We start from the raw sequence: 27,897 nt of genomic DNA, 5'->3' as shown, positions 1-27,897 counted from the left end.
CAAAAGCTGATGCAAAGCAAACAGTCCTTGGGAATTCCAATATACTGTAATTGTGACTATGGAAGAGCTTTCACCACAGTGTGGGAACAGGCCATCACAGACTAAATCACACTTTAGTGCTGTTCTACCAGCTTCAGTGAGAACGAAGGACAGACTGGCCTGGCAGGGAACAAGGTAGGAAAGCCTGAGGCTCTCAGTGCCAGGCACTGTAGCTCTGCTGCCCTTCTGGGCTTTTGTATTTGCAGCAGGAGGTAGGCAGAGAAACACAATAGTGGGCTAGTGGCTGGTAGTTTGTTTGCTGTTGTTGCCTTCTTGGGTGTGTAGGGTTAGAAAGTGACAGGTGCAGAGGCAGAGGTGCCGTGCTTCTTTCTTTGGGAGAGATACACCACATGTCAGAATGAGGTGCAGGGAGAGATATATTGCATGAGGGAGACAGCAATGTGTGGTGGGGTTGGGAGTGAGGAAGAACAATGGGAGGAGGAGCCGCAGTAGAGTGTGGTGCCTTTGACAATAGGGTGCATGGGACGGTTGTAGTCATAGAAGGAGAAGTACACTGAGAATGAGCAGTTAAGTAATAGTGAGGTAGGTTCAGAGAGCGTGGTCTATGAGAAATATAGCTAGCAGGGACTCGAGACAGGGTTCACACGAGAGAGCTCAGCTGTTTGGAAGGTTGCCGTGCACTGGCAAAACCATTGCTGCAACAACACAAAATCACAGAAGGTTCAAATATTGCCACAATTTGTGAAGTGTTAAAAAATTATGCAGATGCTTTTCCAGGACTGCATGAAATATATGTCTCTGCACTGGTCATAGGCATTTCACCTGCGTCCTGCGTCACCAGCTGAGGTATAGCTGTGAGAACTCATATTCTACTATGTTTCGTGTAGTCACAGCCTTTTGGCGCTCAATGCTTCATGATCGCAAAGAAAATCTGACCATATTAGCATACGAGAAAGAACTGACGGAAAATCTTTGCATGGATGACTTTGTAAGGGAGTTTTCAAAGATAAAGTTACCCCTTTAAATCAGTTGCCAAAGGACTGTTCTCATTTGTCAAGAATACAGCTTCTTTTTGCATGATGTCTTTGTAAGGGAGTTAAAAAAGTTAAAGAGAAAATTACCCTTTTAGTTTAAACCAGTTGTCAAAGGGCTAGTCTCATTTGTCGAGAATACAGCTTTTTGGAGAAAACAATTCATGTCTTGCTCATTTTTTCCTCTATTGTTTTTTGTTCAAAGTATTTTTGTTTTAGGGGAGTACACCTTAAGTCTAACCTAATTAATCATAAATATTTATGCAGTTTGAATTCTACAAATGAAAAAAAATTGAAAGAACACAGATGGGCTGCTTGGTTAAAAAGGCAAGGACAAAACCAACGGTTTGAGCTTTTGGTTAGGTATGTGGTAGGCATTTGCTAGGCACTGCTACTATGGGGGTACTACCTGGCCATAGGTTTGCAACAGTGCCGGGAAAGTTATTTGATTACCTAGACATTTGATAGCAGTGCTTGGCAAATTCCTATGTAATACCTATACAAAAGCCACCTGGCTTTGTCAATGCTTGTTTTTAACAGGACTTCAGTGCAAGGAACAGATAATAATCATTTGGCTAATAATGCACTTGGTCAAGACATGTTTATTACACCATTAGCCATTTACTTCTGCAATACACTCTCAATGACTGCTTAGAAATAACTCTGGCAGACAAAAGTGTGAAATTTCAGATTGATAGAGTGAGCTCAAAGAGATCTCAGGGGGATGTGTTTTGGTTGGCTAGGGGCAGGTAGTGGGTGTGTCCTTTCTCACTTGCCGACTCCCACTTTACTGTACTTGAATACAATAGTTTCATATTAAAGGTGTCACATCGTAGCCCAAACTAAAAATAAAATGGGTAAGATGTGCAGGTATGGACTTTGTAAAGCTCTTAATTTTTACACAAACTGCATGCAGAGTGCCAACCAGATAACAATGCTGGATGCCTGCCCTAATTGAAGATGCCAAGAATGGGACTTTCAGAATGTCTCTTCTATACATGGGTGTCAGGCAGCCTGCCCTGCCTGAAAATGTGTCACGGCAAGAATGATGACTTTGTTCCTCTTCACTCTAAGGGTACCTCTCATAATGATTCCTACCTAATCAGAATGTATCCTTTGTACTTGTGCGGGTTTAGCAGCTTGCCCTGCCTGCCAGGGACTAGGGCAAGATGGTGAGTATGGGCCATCTTTTAGTGCTTTCTGTCGTACGTACTTACTAGAGGGTTTCTGACCAAACAAGTCTGGAGGACTGCCCGGCCAGAGGATGTCATGGCTGCGGCTGTTTATAAAGTACTGATCCTCATTAGCTCATGCAGTTTGGATAAATGTCCATAGTGCCTGTATGGAAACAGAATCTAACCCGTGTGTTGTTTGTGCCAGAGGCTTGGAAGGCTATATAATGTAGCTCCAGGGTGGGTTAGGCTACTCTCACGCCAACTGGAAATTGGGCCCCTCCCAATTACACCTCTGGCCCACCCAGATGATACATTCTGGAGCCGGGCCTGACCCCAAGTGGTGCGGGTATGCCCAGACGTGGGTCCTGTGCCTGCTGGGCCTAGAGACCCAAGCTACTCCTCACTGATGAGGTCAAACAAGGACGAAACATTTTTGGGGATGCTTGTGGTCTCGTGCAGAAGGGATGTGACCTAGCAGTTCGGGATGGACTGCCCCTTTTGGGATGGGAATTTGCAAATGGCCTTTCCCCTTCTGAAGTGGCTTGGCAGGTGAAGAACAATGGTCTGGAGGTTTGTCCAGAGCAATGCCAGAGGTTAAGATTCATTCTAAACCTTCTAGTATTCACCTTTTTGTTATTGCTTTGTCACCCTGAGTGGGACGGGTATGCCCAGACGAGGGTCCCGTGCCTGCTGGGCTTAGAGACCCAAGCTACTCCTCACTGATGAGGCAAACAAGGCCGAAAAATGTTTGGGGATACTTGTCCTCTCTTGCAGAAGGGAGGTGACCTTGCAGTTCGGGCTGGCCTGCCCCATTTGCATATGGTCTTTCCCCTCCTGTAATGGCTTGGCAGATGAAGAACAATGGTCTGGGGGGTTGTCCAGAGCAATGCCACAGATTAAGATTCATTCCAAACCTTCCAGCCATCCCCTCTTTGTTTTTGCTTCGTCACCACGAGTAGGACAGGTATACCCAGACGTGGGTCCCGTGCTTGCTGGCCTAGAGACCCATGGTACTCCTCACTGATGAGGCAAACAAGGCCGAAACATGTTTTGGGATGCTTGTGGTCTCGTGCAGAAGGGATGTGACCTAGCAGTTCGGGTTGGACTGGATCTTTTGGGGTGGGACCAAGCCTGATTTGCATATGGTTTTGCCCTTCTGTAATGGCTTGGCAGGTGAAGAACGATCATCTGGAGGTTTGCCCAGAGAAATGCCAGTGGTTAAGATTTATTCTAAACCTTGCAGCCATCATCTCTTTGTTTTTGCTTTGTTACCCTGAGTGGGACAGGTATGCCGAGATGTGGGTCCCGTGCCTGCTGGGCCTAGAGACCCAAGCTACTCCTCACTGATAAGGCCCAACAAGGCCGAAACATGTTTGGGGATGCTTGTGGTCTCGTGCAGAAGGGATGTAATCTACCTGCTCAGGCTGGACTGCCCCTCTTGGGGTGGGACCAAGCCTGATTGGCAAATGGTCTTTCGCCTTCTGTAATGGCTTGGCAAGCAAAGAACGATGGTCTGGGTGTTAAGATTCATTCTAAACCTTCCAGCCATCACCTCTTTGTTTTTGCTTCAGGGGGTGGCAACAACAGACAACTGTGTTCAACAGGGGGTTGGCTCTGCGCAAGGCGATATTGTTGTCATTAGCTATGACAAGGATGTTGGAATGCCAGCTACATTAGGAACAACTGGACAAGGTGCAGCAAATGTTAGTTCTGAAGACATTCATATTGTGGCTAACTGGCAAGATCAGATTATAGAATGTATTGTTAATGCCCCATGGAACCCGCCCAACAACTCACCTGTTCATGTAGAGTCTATTCAGCGGCGTGAACCTGCCCCAACTCAGTAAGAAGACATTAGTGTGATGGAGGACGAGGGCGATGGGATGTGGGGGCACGTGTTAGGCCTGTTAATCATATTGGGACGTTGTATGCCATAGATGCAGGTCTAACTGCTTTACAGGCTGCTGAGTTAGAATCCATTGTTAATAATGTCCACTTGCTGGTATAGCGCGCAACATGTACAATATACCCCTTGAATAATTCCATGACCATTGTGTAAATATGAATAATGTTGACAATGTGGTAAGTGAAGGAGATGGTATTCAGCCCTTGGTGTTTGATGTCCCCCAGGCTGCTGCTGCTAATGCTCAAGATGATGGGATCATTAATATTAACATGTGAATACCCAGACACCAGCGTTGATCAGAGTGTTGACAGCAGGACAGCTTTAATGGTGCAGAGGAGGGGCGTAATAAAAGACAGACGAAACTCATTAACAATCAGAAGGTCCTCAGCACTGATATTATTAAACAATAGAACCAGAGGAGGGGGCATTACCGGTCTGGTAATGCCGAGGGGCGTCAGTTTCACTATAGCTGTAACCTAAGCCCTGGGCCATTACCTCCTTGGGTTTCCTTGCTATTAGTACCCTGGCATGTTGTACCATGTGGAATTTTTTTCACGATCGGAGAAACAGCATCGAAACTGAAAAAAGCAAAAATAATGGCTGCCAGTGATTGGGTTGAAGGGACTACACATAGCCTGGTGGTGGCCATTAAAATCAATGGAAAATAACTACAAGTAGTCCTTTCAGCCCGATTCCTGGCAGCCATTATTTTTGCTTTATATTAAGGGCCTACTGTCAAGAAGATGTCAACATTTTAAGACAGGTCTGTAATTTGTTCAAGGACGGTGTCATTCAAATGACCCGTCATGAAACACCCATAAAGGGCGGATTACACGTGTCATACGTCCATCCTTTAAAAGTATCATGCTGGAAAAGTTGTTGTATGTAGATCTACAGACACCTGTATCTAAAACCTGAAACAACCATGCTGCTGCCCCAGGATTCATACCACGGGCAGCAGAAACATTATTCCACCGCATCTATTCAGTGGCTCCTGTCCGTCGCAGAGACAGAAAACATCGCCATACAACATGCCTTAATGAGCTGTGGTGAGAAACGCTACGACTGCCCTGAATGTTATCCAGCCGGTGGTTTCAATACTTTGATGAGTACTACTTATGAGCAGCTTTATAGACGCACCCTGTATAATCCAGAAGTGGGTCATTTTCTTAAAGAAAAGAAACTGTCAGACTCCCTGAAACCCTCAGATGCGTTGTACAGAGGTTTTACGAACACTTTGAAGTTACACCACCACATCTCAGACGGTGACCAAATGCACTACTTAGATTTTACAGGTCTATACTTTTCTGTGAACAATGACAAACCATATCCTGCAGGGTACCCTGAGATCATCTGTGACAATTTGGGGGATATAGACCAGTATTTTGGCCTAATCAAGTGTGAGGTCTACCCACCCGAGGCCTTTACTTACCCATGTTGCCGTATATATGCAACGGTACGCTAATGTTTCTGCTTTGCCGTACATGCATTGAGACAAAGCAGGCAGGGTGGAGAAACATGGCTGGGGAGTGAAGGCTGAAAGGTACTTGGTGTATGATTGAATTACAGGCCGCTTTGAATCAGGACTAACGCCTGGGACGCATACATGAGATAGGCATTTTAAAACAATTATCCTAAAAACATCAGTTTGTGTGTGTGCTGGCCAGGCTTTCCAGCTGCGGCAAGAGTTATTTTGTCAGGAAACGCCTAGAAAATGCCACACACGGCCGTGTCACACATGCCAACAATTTTGTGTGGCTGTATAGCTGCCAGAAGCCCCTCTCTACAACTTCGGAGAAACACTTTAAACACCTTCGTTTTGTAGAAGGTATGCCGGACATTCTAAACGATGATCGTTTACTACTGCCAAACATGGTGAATATGGTCATCGTGGATGATTTGATGACGGAGGGTGGCCAGAGCGCCAAACTCGGAAAAGCCTTTACTCAATGTTCCCATCACTGCAATCTGAGCATTTGTTATGCCATGCATAAATTGTTCAACAACTGAAAGAGCAACGGGTTTGTAATGCTAAACACTAGTTATACAGTGTTATTTAAACCCCCTGCGATCAGCAATATCTAGCCGTAACAGCTTGCCAGATGTGTGCATTCAAAACACGTTTCTTCATGGAGGCTTCTGAAGACGTGACCAGTATGTCCTATGGATATCTGCTGATTGAAGTGAAAACCACCACTCTACAGGATTATAGATTGAGCATCGACATATTCCCTCCACGTCTACCCACTGTTTACACCCATAAAAAGACATCTGAAAAACACCATTAACTGCAATACTATGGCAGTAGCTGGTCGCGCTTTCAACATGTCTACACGTATACGGAGAAACATTGTGCTTCTCAAAATGCTTGTATACACCACCCATCAACAACGCAAGGCCATTCTAGCTACAGCCTCTGATGATCTGGTTGCCACTATTTCGGCGATTGCCCAGAACACTCTAAAGGGACACAACCCCCCAACACACCATTAAGTAAGTGTGTTGAAAAAGAAAAAGGGTGTCATCAGGAAACTGGTCAAAAAGCAGATATCGCTATGGGCTAAAAGAAAAGTGGTCTCTCAGGTCGGTGGATTCATAGGATCTCTCATAGGCATAGCCCTACCACTAATCACCAGATTGCTCGGGGGTCAGTGATGGAGCATGCTCACTAGAGGTATTTGGTGGATAAGCCTCAGTTAGAAAGTCTGGCATCCTCCACACCCCTGGAGGATTGGGATATATGGAAGGTTGCCACCGTGCGGCTCAACTCGGAAATCAAAGATGTTTTAAACGTGCCTGATTTACAGGCACATGATAAAGTGGCCTTATATGTGGATATTCTGCATAAATACTTAAATCAAGGTAACCATAGGGATGCAGAAAAAATCAAACTAACCTTATACATGCCACCGATGAATCTAGTGGTGGGAAGGCTCCACTGGCGGTAGACCCTGTTGTGGCGGATGTGGGATTACACTCAGCCAGCGTAACTATGCTGATTAAAATGGAACTTGTAAAGGATGTGAAGGCGTGGACCGATAGGGGGGAGTTTTTCTACAGAGGTATGGTTCGAAAGGGCTCAAACCTTCACCTCTAGCATGTGGCATTACTAGTCGACAGCTCACTTCTATAAAAAATGCCCCCAGCGGCTGGACCGAGTTCATGCAAGCGGTTGCTGATTTAAATATCCCAGCATCCGTTGGAGATAATGTTACCCAACAACGCCTTCTGGGGAGGCTAAAAATGGGGGCCCCCGCTAGCCAGCAACAACAACCCATTCCTCTAGATACACACAGGACAATCACACCAATGAACATATCCCAATCGCCTAGTTCTGAAGTGAGGTGGAATACCAGAGGGTTTAAGGAATCTTTACCCACCCCCTCAAAATTGACCCTGACACCTATACCGCTGAAACATCTAGGCCATGCCGGAGATGCGTCCAGCCTACTTGGTTCTCTGATTAGTGCAAAGGATACATTGTCAGTGCAAATGTTTATTTTCGTTTTTGTATTGAAATGCTTTTACAAGTACAGCTTTTTCCTTTCTTTATTGATATGATTGTGCAAGTATGGCTTGTTGTTTATTTTCTGTATTGAATTGGTTGTGCAAGTATAACACTTTTTCCATTCTGAATTAAATATGTCCCTTTTATAAATAAATATTTTTACAATCAAGAAAATGGTCTGGCTGTTTGTTACTTTGTCATATTCACTATGTATAATAACACCCAACACTTGTTGATTTTTAAAAAGTTATTTAATTAATATATATAACACCAGACAGAACACACATTTATATTTTTGACAGACTGTAAAAACTCACTATGCGTTGTCTTGGTCTTGTTGTTATCGAACCGCATCACCATTTGATCATGTTGCTTGCGATTGTTCAACTACATTTTTAAAACAGCCGACGGCAATCTCCATTCCGACATTCGACTGATAAAGAATATACAGCTTTGTCTGCAGATAATAGAGTCTTGAACCAGTGCTGTGGTATAGCATACTTTGCAATGCTTTTCACATACTCCATTACAACTCCGGCTTACATGGGAGGTTGTGGAAAGTGCGCCAAGCTGTCAAACACTGTTAGCGTGTCCTCCACCAACCACAAACTTATTGAGTGCATTCTGCCCCGGGCATGCAGGTCAGTGTTCACCACCAGGATAACTGGGATGATTTCTGGGTAGTGGCGTGGGACATGCATCGCTGGCATACACACCATGAAATGTTTTCTGAGCGTGGCTATGGTTATGCAAAAATCCTTTTATCTGTAGAGTATCCATTAAATATCTAAGATTATGTTTCTTTGCAAGTTTATATTGAGAACGCTATCGAAAACTCTTCACACATGCAGAGTGTGTGTAGCTGTTATGATTCTTGCAAACGTTATCTCAGCATGTAGGTTCCCATTCCTCAAGAGGTTGAAATGACCTGCTGAAGCATTTTTGGATCTTAGATCGAAGGCCAATAGGGTATAGCTGAGGTAATACTCGTTCCGTGTGAGTGCAACTGGAACATCACTCATGTGCTTACCTGTGATAGCCACCAGCCACATGTATTCCCTGATTATGTTCAGAACTCTAAAGTTAGGTGTGTATGCTTTGGCACGGATTAAGACACCATCCTTATGCAGCACCGCATAGTCGATGTTACAGTGTTTGAAATCGAAGGGGTTTCGGTCATATGCGCCGGTGAGTGCGCCACTGTTCCAACAATCCCTATGATGATTATTTTTGGGAGCTGTTCCAGCACAGTTACTACAAAATGATGCAGAAGCAATCTTAAATCTACTGAAATCAAACAATACTAGAGGATTGTGGAATCTCCTAAATCCACAAATCAATAGACAACACAAAATGATCCAGGGAATTGCAGAAGCTACCTGGATTTGTCACTTCGAGGCAATCTATAAATAGCGACCACCTGATAGGCCTCACATATCGAACACCAAGACCCCAGGCCATGGCTGACCTCTTGGGACCATGATACTATCCTAAAAAGTAGAAAGAAACTTAACATATCCAGAGCCCCAGGGCCTGATGGTCTATGTAATGCGATCATAAAGAAAAACCCGGATGAATGGGCAACCCTTTGTGCACACCTTTTTACCACCATTGAGGAGTGCAAGCAAATCCCAACCACTTGGAGAACAGCCATACTGATCCCAATCTTTAAAACTGGAGATAGGCAAACCTCATCCAATTATCAACCAATTGCTCTATTGGATCCGATTGGGAACATTTTTGCAAGCCTTTTGCTCAACAATCTTAATATTTGGATCAAAAAGAATAAGAAATTCGACATAAGACAGACCGGGTTCACAAAAAATACAGGAACCAACATGAACTTGATGATCCTGAACCTTCTAAAACACAAAGCATTGGCTAATAAATACATAATTTATGCAGCTTTTATAGACCTTCATATGGCGTTCGATCTGGTCAACAGCTGGAAACTCTGGGAAAAACTGAAAAGTTGGAACTGCCCATCGACCATACTGGAACCCATCAAAGAGCTTTATGGTAATACAACACTTAGGATTAGGCTATCACAAAATGGAGCCCTGTCAGCACCCATAAACGCAGACAATGGGCTAAAACAGGGCTGCCCACTTACAGCAACACTTTTCAATTTATATACTTCAGAACCTCCTCGTTTTCAATTGGCAAACCCGCCTAAACTAAATAACACACAGATCCCAAATTTCATGTACGCAGATGATATTGTCATTCTTGACAAAACACTGATTGGACAAATCAGTTCTCAATGAAACCCATCCTAATCTTCTATCGACAGAAAGTATCCGCGATCGTCACCTATGAGAGCGAGACCATGATCAACTTTGATCAAACTTTATGGGATGCGCTCGAAGGTCACTTTTGGCAAAAAATATTGGGTTTACCTAAATCGTTACCGATGATGCGAATCAGACACAAGATTGCTACACAATCCCTTCGATGCATAGGTGCATGGAGAAAAATTTACCTTTATAGGAAAATGATAAACGACGACGATACCCCAGCCTACAAAATATTTTCTGGGGATAAAAATGCGGTAGCCAACACAGCATTGACAGCATGGAAAACTGCAGTCAAAAATCTTATGACAGCAAATGACATAACACAAGAGATGTTAACGATTCCACAATGAGCCAAAAAAAGAATACAGCTGAATGACTGGATACAAACCATATCTGGGAAAAATCTGTACCAGATGAACTTGAACTGTGAATTAGATATATGAGCCCTCAATCAGCTCCCAACGTATCTGATTCAATTTCCGGATCGGATGATCAGAGATCAATTTATGAGACTACGGCTCAATCAATTACCAACGCGTCAACTATTGGCTACAACCAGACAGATCCCTAAATCTCAAGCACACTGTCGATTCCGCGAAGACAAACAGATTCCTGAGACTCTCTTTCATGTCTTGATGGATTGCCCAGCATTATCTGAGAAGAGATCACTTTTCAGAGGATTGATATCTAAATGTGGTCTCGATTTGAACCCCAATGATAGATGGAATACTATACTTTTGGGGAAAAATAGAAGCCTAATCAGCATAATCATCCAGTTTTGGAACCATATAATCGTCCTATCCAATCCAGGGAACAACACCATATGAAGAATAAATCAAAGAATTGATTACCTCCCCAAAATAGACAATAGGGATGAGCTGAAGATATCATAGATACTCAAGTTACCGTTTGTAACCCATACCCATTTTATAACTCTGAATTCTTTTTTTTTGTGTGTAACCAAGTTTTGTAATTGAAACTATATCAATTTAATTAAAAACATTTTTTAAAAACAGGTTGGCTTGACTGGTACCCATGCTACTTGTAGGAATGCTGAAGACTTTAACGGCTACCCTCTCCAACGGATACTTTACGTTAGATAATTCCAAGGCCTCTGAATGCGCTAGTCTAATGGTTGGGGAGACACTCACCCGTTTAATTAATAAACGTTCTGGATAGCTTCACTTTAAGATCAACACCCTTGATCAATAGTTTATCCTGGAAGAAAAAGTCAGCGGGCCTCATTACAATACCGGCGGTAGCCGTGCCGGTATAACAGGCACAGCTTCCGCCGGTATAAATTTTTACGGCGCCCATGAAAGGGCAATTACCGGGTCATTACGGCCCGTCGGACCCAGTAATTGCCCATTTGTGGGCGGTGGAAAGAAATGCTCCCCATTCCCATTTGAGCCCCACAGGGCTCAATGGAAATGGGGAGGTTGGATGCACCGCCACCATTCGTGAATGGTGACGGTGCATCCGACATGCTCTGCTCACGGGGTGCCAGTACGCCCGCCAGGTCACCAGGTCAGACCTGGTGGGCGGGAAGGCACCCGCGAGCAGAACTCGTAGTTTGCCAGGCCAGTAACAACAGTACCGGCAAGCTTACCAGTACTGTTGTTTCCGGACCGGCAAACTTATAATGAGGCCCAGCGTGTAGAGGTTCTGGTAAATAGAATAGTCTACTGGTCCTGGCGTGGCATGCTCTCTTCTCGACCCCCATCTTTTCACCATCCAGAGCTAGTGTCCAACATGCCCCACGTTGTTAAGGTAAAAGAGGCCTGCCGAGAGCAGTCTATCCAGGGCATTGTGGCCGTAATTTAATATGCTCTCTATATAGGCCCTGTAAGCATACATATTATCACTCTGTGTTACCATTCGATCGCCCAGTGTCACGTTCACCTGTTGAACATGGTGGCTATGGGATATGCGATTGTGGCCACTCGTGCAGCCTCTGCGATGTCGGTGCCGTCAGCATTTGTTATTTTACAGGTTAGATGCAGCAACATGTTGTTCAAATCCAGATACATGTTGGTCGATCCTCATACAGGGAATTCTATGGGGGCTAGCAGCAATAGTACCAGAGGCGAGATTGCCTTGAAAAAACTGTTTTTAATACTGGTCTGGGTTGGGGGTACACTGAAAAGATTGAGCTCCAATTTCACACACTCCCCAGAGGATCTGTGTAGGAAGGATATTTTTCTTTAAAAGATATCACCGCCTTTGTGTCTTTTAGGGATGACATGCGACTTCCTCTTACTCGGCTGTCTGCGTCAAGCCCTCAAACTTCTTTTCGTGGTGAGTTTTGGGGGACCATGCAGATGGGACACAGACCTCTTCCTCTTAAAGCTCCTATGTGGTCAATAAATGAAGCTTGATTGAGAGCCTAAGAGGGCTTGTTCATTTTATGATAAATGTGACTTTCCCTCTGCTTAAGTATACCACGAGCGGACGCCACAGTCCATTGTCCCTCCAAATTTACGGGTTTGGCCAGCTTCACTGTAAAGTTGGATAATATGTTCCCTGGCAATGTCTCTGCTGAATCGTTTGGAACTTCCTGGGATCTCTGCAGCATTTATATGAATCTGCCAAATTATATTACTTGGATTGGGAATTGGAACCTGTAACTTTCAGATTACTCGCAGAAGTCACCAGCAGATCAATAAGCTCCAAAAGAAAATAAATACCATTGTCTAATAGTGAGTTTGTAAACTATTGTTCCAGCTCAATGATTGTCAACAGCAAAATACAGGGGAGACCAGAGACATGTCATTGCACTTTCTAAATATTGAGAGTTTTGCTTCTGCTAACACCTCCCCACGTCACGGTCATGAGGTACTTGCACAGAGGTAGCACAAACTCCTGCCTCCCTTTGGGGTCTTTGCATCTTCACTTTTATAGGACACAGAACAGCCACGACCCTTTAGGGAAAGAGGGTTAGGATCCGCAGGATTGGATGGGTAGGAGAAGTTAGGGTAACTGGAAAGAGGATTAGGTAGAGGTTGTGGATAGGAATGGTGGTTTAGGCTAATGCTCTTCTACTCCTGGATTTCTGCGCCCATTCGTACATATGTGGCTGAACACATTCACACTTTGTTCTGTAACAGTCTTTCAAAACTCATGCAGAGCACATAGGAGTATTCATTTGAAATACCTCATGCACCTTACATTGGGTGTGATTATTTGCATTACCTCATGCAACTTAGATTGGTGCGAGTGTTTGCATTACCTCATGCAACTTACATTGGAGTGATTGTTTGCATTACCTCATGCAACTACATTGGTGTGAGCACACAACATATACATAATTCTATGAGACATTGAATTATGAATGTTAATTTCTGACATATGCTAACCTCTGCCATTGAGCACAGGCATACAATCCGTTACTTAATATTGTTTCCTAGGTCAAACACACACAGAAAATAATTCCCTCATGTGTTCCACGGGGGGCAGATGGGGGTTGTAAGTACTAGCACTCTTAGTGCAATTAATAGAGACGATTTATATATCTGAGACAACCTTAAGGTCTGGTAGTTGCCGTGCGGCATTAGAAAACAGTTATGGCTACTAGTATCAATAAAGTTGGATTGATTGTAATCAGTAAATTCCCATTTTGAAAGGGGGGCACTGCCTCCTTTAAATATCTAGTACACATGTGCATAACTAAACAGAGTAGTGAAACCAGGAAATGAACGTAGGACGTTTCTCCCGCGAATAGACGAGTAGGTAAGATATTCCCACCTATGGTTTATGCTAACGGTTGGAAGTCACGGGATGACGTAGTCACATCATTTACCAAAATTGTGCTGCATAGGATAATTGAGTGCATATTGAGTGCACGTTAAAAAAGATATAACTGGATTACAGCCATGCCGTTTTGAAATTTAGCCCTGGCAGTATTTTGCAAGAGCTTTATGTGTTTTACAATACACAAACAAGCTTTTCAATTGAATAGATTTTTCTCGATTTTCCCTCTGTTTACAGAAGAATCACAGAAACAATGGTGGCATTTCTGTGCTCACATAAACAGGAGCCTTTCCTGTGCAGCAAAAAGCTGATGCAGTGTTGGTGCAACATCATAATCGGGTACATACATGAAATCCTTTACCTGCATTTAGTCTTAAAAGGAATAAGAGATCAAAAGTGAATGCAGTGAATAACTGGGGCTGTGCTCCCTTTCCTCTCCTTTCTCTATGTAGTATTGACACGAGAACAGAACACGCAAAGATAAACACTGAATAATAAGAGTGCAGTAATGAATGGCACAAGCCACACAATAAGCAATCTAAGGTGGGCAGGGAACTACAACACACAGGGAATACCTAACGGTACCCTGTCTGATCAGTTTTTATGTTTGTTTTTTAATACAAATAGTTAAAATATTCCCTCTTTTTTGTAGTGTTGGTTTCTGAACACCTCCATATGATCTTTGGAGTTTAGAGGTATACTAAATCGCGTCGGGCTTAGTGTCCTGAAGAAAGCTCAGATGGGATGATGTGAATGCAAACTGAAATAAAAGAAAGTTTACCTCTGACCTGAAAACACTAATGTGTCGACTAGTAGTACTGTGTACTTGATCACATGGTTACTAACTCCACTGAGATTTCTGTACATAGGAAAATGACAGACTCTATGAGAGTAATACCCAAAGTATGGGCTGTGTTATTACATTGATTATTATGTGTTATTTTATACATGTTGATATTTGGGATATATGTTTTGTTTTGATATCAATTGTCAATACATTTTGTTATAATGAATTAGCTTGATTACTGATCAGACTCATGGGGAAATTTACACTCCGTTTTGGTTGTAGCTTGCTATCCAGCCACGTTTTGTGGAAGGGCAGGGTAGCCTGTGCTCAATTGTATTTATATGATATATATGTGGCCTCTCACGAGTCAGGCCCCCCAGCAACAAAAAAAGAGGGCTCTACCCAGGACTTTTCTTAACCCAATCAAACAATTGACATAAGCATTTGTTTAATGATCCTTTTAAAGTCTAAACATGAAATAAATGAATGAGGAGGTGGAAATGGTTATACTTGATCCCGCCATTAAGTGATAGAAGCAATGTAACTTGCAGGTCTAGTTGTTACACTAACAACGTCTGCGCTTCTATTTACACAGAGAAGCTGGGGAGTTCGAACACGTTGCAACCCTCATTTCCATGGGTAAGACGCTAGTAAATTCTAGCTGTGCCTCTGCATTTAGCTTCCTTTTTTGCCTTCTGCCATAGTCCTTCTTGTTGATCTATTCCCCTTTTATACTTCCTTTCCCGTTTGCCGCTGTAATTCCTCTGTCATCCGCCTCTCTACTGATCCCTGCTGTTCACCTGTCTCCCTTGTGCTTTTGCACCAACAACTGCCTTTGCTACTCACCTGTCTCCCCTGTAACTCCGCACCAATGCCTGATTGTCCTTCCTTTTTGCCCATTGCTCCGTTCTGGATTTCTTTCGGAGCGCCTTCTTTTTGGATCCAATTTTTCTTTTCTTTTAGGTGGAAGACTAGCTCCTTCCTGGAGTATATTTCTTTTGTTAATGTTCCCATAACGTTCAGTTATAAAATATCCTTGTAGCCTTACTGTCTACAACCCACTGAGGACATTATTGGAAAACCTCTTCTGCAACTCTACCGAGATTACTGGTTCTTTGGGTTTTTTGAGCCTGGCTTTTTCCTCAAATTAAGAACATACCTTTCTGTTGCCCTTGTGCTCTGCCTGTACATCTAGGCAGACCCTCCGGCTACAGGACGGGATTGTCCCTTCTTCTTCAAGGAATGCTCCTTTACAACCAAAACGAAGAGGTGCATAGGACAAAGGACTTCAGAGACCACTCCAGAAAAAGATGAGACTCACATCATAACTGCAGACCCTGATATCCAAGCACTGCAGTCAAAGCAGTGTTTAATGTGTTTTGTAGGAGAAACTATTTGGCTTTGAGTCAAAATTGATTATGTATTTGTCGGTATTCGGCCAAATACTTAGTGAAGCTGTATATATATATATAAAGACACTCCTACTGAGTTACTCCATCTATGATGAAGACCTCATAACTGTTGTTCTGTTCAAACCCCTTTGTAAAGATGCCCTTGGTTTCGAGATCCACACATGATCCCCCTTTTTAAGGAGAGTTTGGCTCTACTTTTTATAAAGTCTCTTGCCTTACAGTTTATTCCAGACCTCCAAAGCATTGTGGAGTGTTACAGCTGCAGGAATGTTTTTAAAAGATTTGTGGTGCATGTTGTTATGCACATTTATAAATGCGGGTAATGCTTCCACATATCTATGGGTGGTTTTTAGCAGTGAAGAAACGTCAGATCTGTGTTATAAAATGGTGCACCCAGTGTTGCTTTAGAAGGCTTTGTAGCAGTTTATTTAGAAACTCCTTACCGGAATCTGTCTGTAGTTTAATAGTTACGCGGCCACTGTTAAATATGCATTTAAAAGCCGTCACTTTCAGATTTTATTCCCATTATTTCACATTAAATAGTTTGAGTTATCTGATGCTGTACAGTGATCCTTTCGGCTACAAATTCTGTAGTATGCACAATTACTTCATATGCACACTTCCTTTCACTGCGTCGATGAGCAAACATGTTGACATTCCAATAGGTGTTCATTTTTTTATTTTCTGTAAATAAACATAAATACATTTAAGTGATCTACATTCTCAATCGTCATAGGTCAGTTTACGGGCCCCATGAACAATGCTCGGCTGTACTGGCTTTGATATACTTGATCACCCTCCCACTCGCAAACCACTTTTTCAATGATGCTTCTAACACACAACGGACACCTCTGTCTAAACTGCTCCACTTTCAAAAGGGAGGTTATCTGCCAATTGTATAGTTTTAAGGAAAGCATGGTATCAAAGTAAGACGGATACAAGTGACAACAGTTCACAGGTGTTTATTGAACTCTATCAAGAGTGTGATAAACGCCTATCTAAACCTAAATCTAAAGATGGGAGCAAGCTACGACCATCAAATAATAATAGCACAGACCTATTGGAGTCTCTTCAAAATAAAAGGGCCTAAACTAAAAAAAAACTATTGCCAATCCCAATGCTAATTTACAAATAGTGTGGGGAAATGTTCATGAAAAAGAAAGAAATGTTCACAAAATGCCTTAAAACACTTGTGTATAGGCGCGTTACAAATGCCATATCATATCATATCATATCATAAGTCAGGATTTTCAGGTCGTTGGCCTCCTTGCCCACGTTTTCAGCACAGGACAAGGCGGTTCACTCGAGCATAGCACACTCTTGGGTTTCTTCGGCATGAAGACACATTTCCTTTACCAACATCAGGGCCTCCTGTGCTCAAGTCTCTTAAGTTATCAAAGTATCTTGATTCAGAGGGCTTGATGTACTAAAACAACAAAATGTTCCTTTGCAAATATTCAAGTCGGGCAATTCACTCTTTACCCTGGATCCCCCTCAGCTGGGCTCAGATCCCTTTTTACCAGAATCTTTAATTCGGATCCCCCTCTTCCGGGCTCAGATCCTCTTCTTCAATGCTTACAGAATATATTTTCTTGGGTGACTCATGGTTCACCCAAGATCCCCCTCAGCCGGGCTCAGCTCTTCTTCTCCAATGCCGATTAAATACCTTTTCTCTGATGACTCACGGCTCACCCCGGATCCCCTTCAGCCGGGCTCACATCCCTTTCACACAATTAGTCTATCTCAGCCAGGCTCGGACCAATTAGAAAATACTAATTTGTATTAGCTATCGAAGACTTTCAAATGTGCATGGGGGTTGGCTTGACCCATTGCAGGACCACTTCGATTTCACAGTTCACAATTTTGCACTATTCAATTCGGATACCTAACAGAGACAGAGACCTTCAAATGAGTACCCAGGTGGCACCGGACCACTCTGTATATGTCATCTGCCTTGGTTTCAAAAGTTCAGTCACTCCCTGGATATTCAATTATATTTGCGTCGCTCAACACATACGCCTCTCACTCTTTGCAGATGTCTTCATACAATGTTGCCACTTGCAACCTTGGTTTTAACAAAGACCGGTCTGCTATGAGTCGCACGACTCAACGGCTGTGCTGACTTTAATGGAGTGGCTTTGTTGTAGGAGCCTAGGACACTTCCACAGTGTCAAATTGCTCCTCCCCGCCTTGGCTATCGATGGGGGAGAGCCCCTGGTACCTTCGACACACAATGTACCTTTCTTCAGCTTTAATTACCGGTCTTATGTTTCTTATTCTCGAGAGCTTGTGAAAGTAGAGGTTTTCTTCCTCTGAAAAGGCCAAGCTCAATTCCCTCCTTGCAACCCTTTCTGTTCTTGGTGTCTTTCTCCTCGTATTAAACTGCCATCTCGGAACTAGTGCTTCCTTGTGTCTTTTGCTTTGCTTATAGTGTACTTTCGTGCTCCGCATTTTATCCATGTGGGGAAGTGTGATGGAAGTCAGGTGTGTGTAATTATCAGTAATTGCCTGACTCTGCCTGACCCTTGTGTTGGGACATGTCAGGGATATGGCTCAGGTGTTAGTCCATTTTCTCTCACAGTGAGCTTTCCATGAAACAGTATTTGTGTTGGGAAGGGGGGTGACTTACTAGGTATGGGGAAAAGGTGTTATTGGGAAGGGGATACCATGTCTCACCCTGCAGTGTCCCACTTCCACTCCACGAGGACCCCTCCTCCTGGTGATCCTCCCGCACTGGTCCACCACAAGGAACTGGATCGAAAAACGATGGCCCTGTCCTGGCCACCTGAAAGACAGATCCCCGGGGATTGGCGGGTGTGACACCTTCAGGTTTCTCACACAGTTCACAGTGTTTTAGCCATGCATTGTTCAGTCCTTTTCCCAACCGTTAGCTGGGTTAGCAGTTGTAATAGACGCAGCATTTCTACAAGACGTTTAGGGCTCAAAATGTAACATATTTTACTTTGTGCTTTATCTGTACAGGATATTTCCAAACATTGGTGAGCATCCTTTTAGGGATCAGCAACATTATTCCTGTGGCAAAGTGTTGTTTTAAACACGTTTCTGCCACCATATCTGTAAAACCCTGAATAGCTAGAATATTAACCATGGGAAGAACCTCTGTGTCTGTATCATCTTTAACGTTGTTGGTTTCCATTAGCGAGATACATCGGCTATTATCGCGATTCTATGGGCTTTCAAAGTGGTTTGAACAGCAAACACAATAAATATTATAGTGTCTGGTGCAGCCTGGATCCCCTCACTGCCTCTCCACTTTATCAGTTAGAGTCTGCAAACAAAACAGAAACATATGGTTTTAATGCTGGGCTAGTTGTCACACCCCTACAAAATACTAATGCCTGCTTTAAAATATACCCACTGGCTGGCATGCCATCCAAAATCCAGTCCACATGGGCCCCTGTTTTTCCCAAAGTCCCTGTGGTGTGGGATCACTCTGCGGCATCATAACTACATCACTCTGCTTAAACATGTGCTCATATGCGTTGTATTCAGAATCTACTTTGCCTGCAGCTGATCAGCCAGGCTCTACACCCAGGGGCTGCTCGAGTACCACGTAGTCTCCCCAGGTTGCAATTTCCAAATTTACTGTGGCCATGGTGAAGATCAGCGGCTTGTTGCTGAGAGAAAGCCTACCCACATGCTCAGCGAGCTCCCCGGGTTTCATGGTCTGCCATCAAATCCTGAGAGTCCTCCATCACATCAAGCCCCATAAGGCAATAAGACGTATAACTATCATTGGAATCGCCAGAACTTCCGGGGCTTGTTTTCCCCTCGTCATAATTGTAGCAGTTCATAATTACAGTTTTGTAGATACCACACGGAATACCACAGAAAAAGTCCAAAGAGCGCACATGGTTCCGAGGCCTACAACTACAGCTATATATCTGGATTGTAAGACTCTGGCCCAACCTCGTCATAGCCTTAGAGCCTCTGCTAGACCTATACCTATTTGTAGCCCATCCATTTTATATAAAATGTATATAACATTTATGTCAAACATTCTTGGGATTCTTATAAAAATGTATATAAGAAATTATCGGGGGGCTTATCAAATTTATATAAAATGTATATAAAATGTATATACAAATGAATGGGGTTCTTATAATTTTATATAAAATGTATATCAAAAATGTTGGGGGTCAATAAAATGTATATACAAATTATTGAGGGGGATTCACATTTAAAGTGGTTCCGGAGGCGTGGCTAGGGTCGGGAAAAGGGCATAGCCACCTGTCAAATAAAACGCTTGATGGAAAGGGTCCCCCTCTAGCATTCACAATTGTGCCATTTTTGCCTAGCAATTTTATACATTTGTGTCATTACTTTACTGAGTACTTTTCAAGTCATCTTTATAAAAACAGAGCATCATTGAAAGCCAAACGTAGGGATTAAAGGGGGATGACTAAGAGGGCAAGTGAGTCATGAATATTTGCCAGGAGGTAGCAAGAGAGGTGGCAGTACTAGAGACTGGAGTGGTTATTTTCCCTGGTTCTTGCCTTGTACTGATTTTCAGGGCATAAGACGAGGACACATGTGGGTGAAAAGCATCCGCCCACTTTTTTCAGAGGGCGAAAGCAACCCCAGGTGGGTGTTTTTGAGGCCGGCATTAAAAAGTAAACGTTTGCTTGCTCAAGTGTTTGGTTTATGGGATTTCACGACAGGTTGTCATGTTTCCAGTGCAAAGGGTTGTATACATAAAAGCGTAATCAAAGAATATGTCTCATATTTATATTTTGTTTTCCATGGAATATTTTTTATATAAATTGTTGGGTTTAAAAGTTTGGCACCTTTTATACTTTGCCTGTGTAGTTATTGGAAAATTCTGCTGCCTCGGGTTATTTTTCCGGATTTTATTCTTTTTTTGAAAGGCATATGCTCTTGGGTACTTGTTGCCAAGGGTTAAAAGTCATTTGTACTAAATGCGTATATTTCACTTTAAGATATTTCCATGGGTGCCAGCTTTTGATTTTCACTACAGGTGCATAGATTCCCACACTGAGTGTGTGAGGGAGCTGTACCCATCCCAAATAACACATTTTTCAGCACATTTTGCAGCAGGAATAGTAAGAACGCCATATGATTTATAGGGAGGTCTTAACATATAACATCCTAGCAACAGTCACCTAACCTGCTGAGTTGTCTTTGCAGCATTCTGTTATGGGGTCACCTGTTTCCTCCTGCTACTTATGTGCCTGCAAAACATATTCGGCATGCCCACTCATTCCATTCAAGATTCAGGTGGTCCATTGATGAGGCTCCCTTCCCTTTTGAAATGTGGAGTGCATGCTAATTTTGCAAGATGCATGATAACACCTCACCAAGCCTGAACCCAGCAGGAGAGGAGACAGACACCGTGCCACAATCAGTGATTTAGATGAGCCTCTGCCCCATGTACTAAGCACCTATGCATATATTATTCATCACCCCCCACCGCCCTTTTTTAAGGACTCGAGCCCTGTTCATTTTGTTAACATTTGAAGACCTGCAGAATTGCTTACATCACTGGCTCAAGACGTCCCAGACAAATAGACTCTATCGCATTACAAGGCAATCCTGCAGTAGACGCAACCTGCCATGTCTGCCACAGGCCCAATCCCATCCCTGGCATGACATCATTGGATCCTGCTTGGAGTGTATGTCTTTTGACAGACAAAATAATCTTTATCTGTAACTTCTGGTAAAAGCATATTGCTAGTTTGGACAATATGGGCAAATATGTACACAATAAAAATAAAACAATTGTGACACTTGTGCAAAAACAGAAGTTAACTTCACTTAGCAAAAAAACAATCAGCATATTTTTGTAGTGCCTTCCACAACTGGATGGTGTTTTCAAACAAATGTTTCAAAAATATCTTTTACAAACAATATTTCTAACAATTTCTTCTGGGAACAGAAGCACTAAAGTGCCTGAATTGCAGACTGGTCTCAAATCTCAGCTTTGCCACGTAATCAAAGTGTGTGCTCCTGGGCAAATCCTATCTCACTCTGTCTTATCTGCCTAAATGAAAAGTCTGTATAAGGTGTTCAGCTCACACTGCCCCCTACTTGAAAAAAAGCCTCGCCCCTGATATTGCCACATAGATAAATATTAACAGTGACAATTCATATAATCAACATCAGAGTCTATTTGTCTCCTGCCTTACTCATGGCAACAGGTTTTTAATTTAACTTCCCATGATTCCTCTGTGTATTATAATTTTCTGTAATATCACTGATGTCACCGTTGATGCAAATAAGAGGGGCCCACATATCTCACATATCTTTTGCAACCCTGACCCCCGCAAAGCCCAGGACCAGCCATAAGTACGACTAAGTACAACAGAGACACAAATAATGGCAAACACCTAAAAACCCATGGCCTGGCGAATTTTACAGAGAAGTGAAAACATGTTTCTGTAAACAGTAGTTTGCATGAAATTGGCCATGTTTTTTTAAACGTTTGCTGTAATTTGTGACTCTGTTGTACTGGAGAGTATGATCTTTATTTTTGCATTTTTTTTAATCTGATTTCATGTTTCTTTATGTGTATGTTTATCTTATCTGCAGAGCTCCGATGTTTTAAAACTAGATTCAACCTGTAAAAAACACCAAATAAAATACAAATAAAATAAATATGCCAACTTAGTAGTGTAAACTGAGGCTAGGCAAACACACATTGACAAAGCCAATAGTTTGAGATATTATGCAAGCACTGGTCGCAAAAATCCAAAGTTGGGCTCACTGAAATAAATATGCAATGATGGCCCAAAGCATGAGCTTGCACAGCCCCACTGCAGCAGAGTCACAAGGATCATCACACAACAGAACTGCACATGTCTTTCCCACAGAAGAACTTCATTATTTCATCTGATACAGGGAGAGCTGGAAAGGCTGGCCAATGTGCATGCATTCCATGTAGTCCAGGGGAGCCAGCCCTGTCTTATAAGTAATACATCTGAAGCCAGGCCCCACTTAGTTCCAGGAAACAGATCTGTTATTATCACGGACAAACAATTCACAATTAAAACAGCTTTGGGAGCAGCAGGCCAAAAGGGCAAGCGTTGAGGAAAAGGGGAATTAACGTGTGATGTTTGGCTCACTCCACAGCTAGAATGCACGGCCAGGTATCACATTACAAGGAAGATGCCTTCTGGATCCTAAACTCAAGGGAAGGACGTTTTAATAGTATGCACAATTGGCAGAAATTCGTTGTCACTGCTGTGCTCATCATACGTCAGATATTTGTATCATGCACCAGCCACTGACGTGAAATTGCAACTCGCGTCATTTCCCATGCATTGTAATCATATGCCCACCTACTCACTCATACCCAAAGATTACCATAAAATACCCAGGAAACCCAAATACCCTAACCTGGACTCACACTCCATCAGAGGAGGCTTAATTAATGCTAGATCTGTGACTGCCCGTGCACTAGACATTGATGAGCTGATTACAGCCAACAATATAGACTTGCTATGCATTTTGGAAACATGGCTCCACACAGCCTCAGGCCCGGCCCTCTCCCTTGCACTTCCCCAAAATGACTCCATCTTCCTCAAAGATAGATCAGATGGGAGAGGAGGTGAAGTAGCTATTATAGCAAAGGACTCACTAACTATTAGAGACACCAATACTCACATCATACAATCCGGAGATTTACTATCAGTCAAACTGACCCGCTCACATACAGCCACAGCAAACATATACCTGTTCTACTGACCCCGTGTCCTGCCAACTCTCATTCGAAGATGACATCTCTTCGATCCTCTCTGCTAACTCCAAATCTACCTCTGAAAGCATAATCCTTTGAGACCTAAACTTAGGCCTCTACGGCACCACTGATGCTTACGCCCTCTCCCTGGCCAACATCAGGGACATCGCTGGATTCACACAATGTATGGCACATCCTACCCACAATAAAGGCTGAATCCTTGATTGGCTTGCTGACCTAAACTGTGGCATCACAATTCTCTCTAATGTATCCTGCTCTTGGTCTGATCACAATATCATCACCTTCCAGATACCTGCACAGCACACTAAGGGCCTCATTACAGGTTTGCCAGTCCGGGAACTACGGTACTGGTAAGCTTGCCGGTACCATAGTTCCCGGACCGGCAAACTACGAGTTGTGCTCGCAGGTGCCTTTCTGTCCGCTAGGTCAGACCTGGCGGGCAGAGCGGTACCCGCGAGCACAGCATGTCGGCTGCACCGGCACCATTCTGAATGGTGACGGTGCAGCCAACCTCCCCATTCCCATTGAGCCCTATGGTGCTCAAATGGGAATGGAGAATAATGGAGTCCGGCCCCTGAAAAAAATGCAAGTTCGACAGCAGCCTGCCGGTTTTACTGGCAAGGCTACCGCCGAACTTGTAATGAGGCCCTAAGCCTCCCCCACTGCCCGCCATACAAACATGAAACCCTAGAAACATTACCCATGCAAGCATTCTGCGCTTCTTGAAATCTCTCCTAGAACAAGTCCAACACATTAGCGACTCTTCCATCCTGATTGATAGATACAATCAAACCCTGACCACTGCCATTGACACAGTTGCCCGGTTGACTAAGCAGAAAGCCAAAACCTGTGCCCACTTCAACACATGGTTCACCCCAGACCTGAAAGTTCTCTGCATCGCGAAACGCAAAGCTGAAACCTCATGGAGAAATAACCCTAATCAACTAAACAAAAACAAATGTACATCCAAAACTAAAGCTTACAAGCACGTCATCCTCCAAGCAAAAAGCTCCACACACAACGCCAGAATTTCAAAAGCTAACTCCAGTATGAGAGAGCTCTCCAGCATACTCAGTGAACTTGAATCCCCAGCCCCACCGAATACCAAGTGCACCACAGACACCGCTTGGTGCACAAACATACAACTTGCCTTAATGGGTAAGCTATCTATGCTTCAAGGTAATATCCAGCCCAAAAACAAAACATACTGCCTGTGCCCAAAAACCGTCTTGACCTGAAACCCCAAGCCAACAAGTCCAAAGTCCCTCTATTTCAGTTCAAACCTGTCTCAGAAAGTGATGTCAGAACAATAATAAAGGGTCTCAAACCATCCAGATGTCAAGGAGACAACTGCCCTGCTCCAGTCATCAAAGACTGCACAGAAGATCTAGCGCCATTCATTTCCTCCCTCGGCAATGTCTCCTTCTCCACAGGTATTGTGCCAGCTAACTTAAAAGATGCTTGGGTGCTAACACTCTTGAAAAAACCCACACTCGACCCTGACATCCCTACCAACTACTGCCCCATCACCACAAATTGCCTGAAAGCCGGCTGATTAGTGCCTTTAAAGATGGCCGCCGCGCTTTGTGCCTCCCGCGCCTGACCTTGTCTGTATTGTTTGCCTGACCTCACACGAGCCGCTGCTGCGACCTGATTGGCCCTATCCTTCAACTTTTTCTGGCACCAATCACCGGCAGGCGAGAGCCGGCCAATGAGGTAAGGCCTAGAGAGAAGGCCTACCTCTGACTGAGCTGACCGAGGGCAGCCGGGCGCATCGGCATGACCCGCTGTAAGCCGCTCAGGCCACGCCATCAGTCAGTTACTATGCCCTTAACCTGATAACATGCAAGAACGGAGCATGCATCTGCAAACAGTGCTCACGCCACTAAGGTAAACCTTATAGGCAAAAGTCTAACATTTATCTGAGCTCCTACGGTGTCCTTGCATGAGCTACCTGATTGTCTAAGCACCCCCGCCCGAGACTGATTTTACAATTTCGGTAGTACACCCCACCCGTTGGCAGGCGTACCGCATTTCTGCTATCGTGATATTTCAAAGTGAGCTGCTCTTCCAAAGTATTACGTGTTGTGCCCCATGGTCATGATCAGACTCCCATTTGACCTATGCTGTGCCCCAGGATCGCTACTTGACTTATGTTGTGCCTTGTGTTGTGCCTCATGGTCGCCATTAGACCTCATTTGTCCTATGCTGAGCCCTGTGTTGTGCCCTATGGTCGCCATTAGACCTCATTTGTCCTATGCTGAGCCCTGTGTTGTGCCCTATGGTCGCCATTAGACCTCATTTGTCCTATGCTGAGCCCTGTGTTGTGCCCTATGGTCGCCATTAGACCTCATTTGTCCTATGCTGAGCCCTGTGTTGTGCCCTATGGTCGCCATTAGACCTCATTTGTCCTATGCTGAGCCCTGTGTTGTGCCCTATGGTCGCCATTAGACCTCATTTGTCCTATGCTGAGCCCTGTGTTGTGCCCTATGGTCGCCATTAGACGACATCTGACCTATGCTGAGCCCTGTGTTGTGCCCTATGGTCACCATTAGACCGCATTTGTCCTATGCAGAGCCCTGTGTTGTGCCCTATGGTCGCCTCAAACGACATCTGACCTATGCTGAGCCCTGTGTTGTGCCCTATGGTCGCCATCAGACGACATCTGACCTATGCTGAGCCCTGTGTTGTGCCCTATGGTCACCATTAGACCACACTCTCCTGCCACTGGAACTGGAAGGATGCTACACCTAGCATTAGCCCTCTGTATCATGGCTACAGTCACTCAGGTTGTCCCTAGCTGTCAAGATCATATCGATCAGTCACCAACACCTACCTCAAACTTTAGCCAACTCACTACTAATGCTATGCACCCCATTCTATCCACATTCTGCAAGGCCCAAGAAACAATACCCTATGCCTCCCTACCTTGTACCACTTCCATTAGAAACAACAGACTCTGCGCAAGACTAGCCAAACTACACGAACCACGGAGAAGAGCCCTTCCGGCCTCCAACTTCAAAACCAACTACAAACCTAGCCCACAAATGCCTAGCCAATCTAAATGGCCCACTCAAACTTCCACCTTGAATGTGAACACCTTCCAGCTCAATAACCTCCAACCCAAAGTTTGTTTGCCCCACTGTAGACAAACCCATCCGAACCAACAAAACTCTTGAAGCCCCCCCTCTCAAGGGAGCGCTCCTTAATGTTAGATCACTAGTCGCTCACACTACGGATATTGCCGATTTAATTACGGAAGGGAACCTGGATTATCTTGCAATTACGGAAACTTGGCTCCATAATGCAGCAGGACCTGCCCTTATGCTAGCTGTCCCTGATGGCTACACCATAATCAGACAAGACCGTGATAATGCACGAGGTGGTGGCATTGTTATTATTGCTAAAACGGCCCTTGGTTTCAGACTAGCCCCTACCCAGCCTCTACAATCATGTGAAACCCTCACTACCAAAATTCAGATAAACAATTCGCAATCCATTACCATACACCTTATATACAGACCACCCGGCCCTCTTGGTACCTTTGAGGAAGACTTGCATAATATAATTATGAACAACCTGAAACCTACCACGCAACTACTTCTACTAGGTGATTTCAACTTAGGATTTAACGACCAAACAGACAAAAATGCCACAGGAATAGCCAACACGATCAAAGCACTAGGCCTTACCCAAAAAGTCGCCACACCCACCCACCCACCTTAAAGGGAGAATATTGGACTGGGTAGCGGACCTTAACTGCTCTGCCACTATCACTTCCACCCTGCCTTTAGCATGGACAGACCATTCTCTGATCTCCTTTCACTTATCTACTATCAGACCCACCCCACTGGCCCGACCACGAGCGCCACCATGCCCAACCAGAAGCAATAAGATTATTACTGTAGAAAAAAATCATCCCCGCCATACTGCCTACTCTCAACGCACTGCCTGATAATCTCGACCCCAGCAGCCTAGTTCAGGAATTTAACAATATCATGCTCACCACATTGGATAAAATTGCTCCTATCAAACTCAGACCGAGCAAACCCATAGCCCACCTAAACAAATGGTTCACCCCACAACTCAAAGACCTTCGCACCTTAAAGAACAAAAGTGAAACAAACTGGAGACTATGCCCCTATAGTGAGAATAAAGCTAAATTAACTGCACTTTCCTCACAATACAAAAAGGAAATCTGCCAAGCAAAACGTGACTCCTACGATGAACGTATTGCTAAATCAAACTCAAGCATGATGGAACTCTTCTGCATACTTAAAGAACTAGAGTCCC

The sequence above is a fragment of the Ambystoma mexicanum genome, chromosome 4p (assembly GCF_040938575.1).
Source record: "Ambystoma mexicanum isolate Mex_15411 chromosome 4p, UKY_AmexF1_1, whole genome shotgun sequence".
Classification (NCBI taxonomy): domain Eukaryota; kingdom Metazoa; phylum Chordata; class Amphibia; order Caudata; family Ambystomatidae; genus Ambystoma; species Ambystoma mexicanum.
This window is presented reverse-complemented; position numbering follows the sequence as displayed.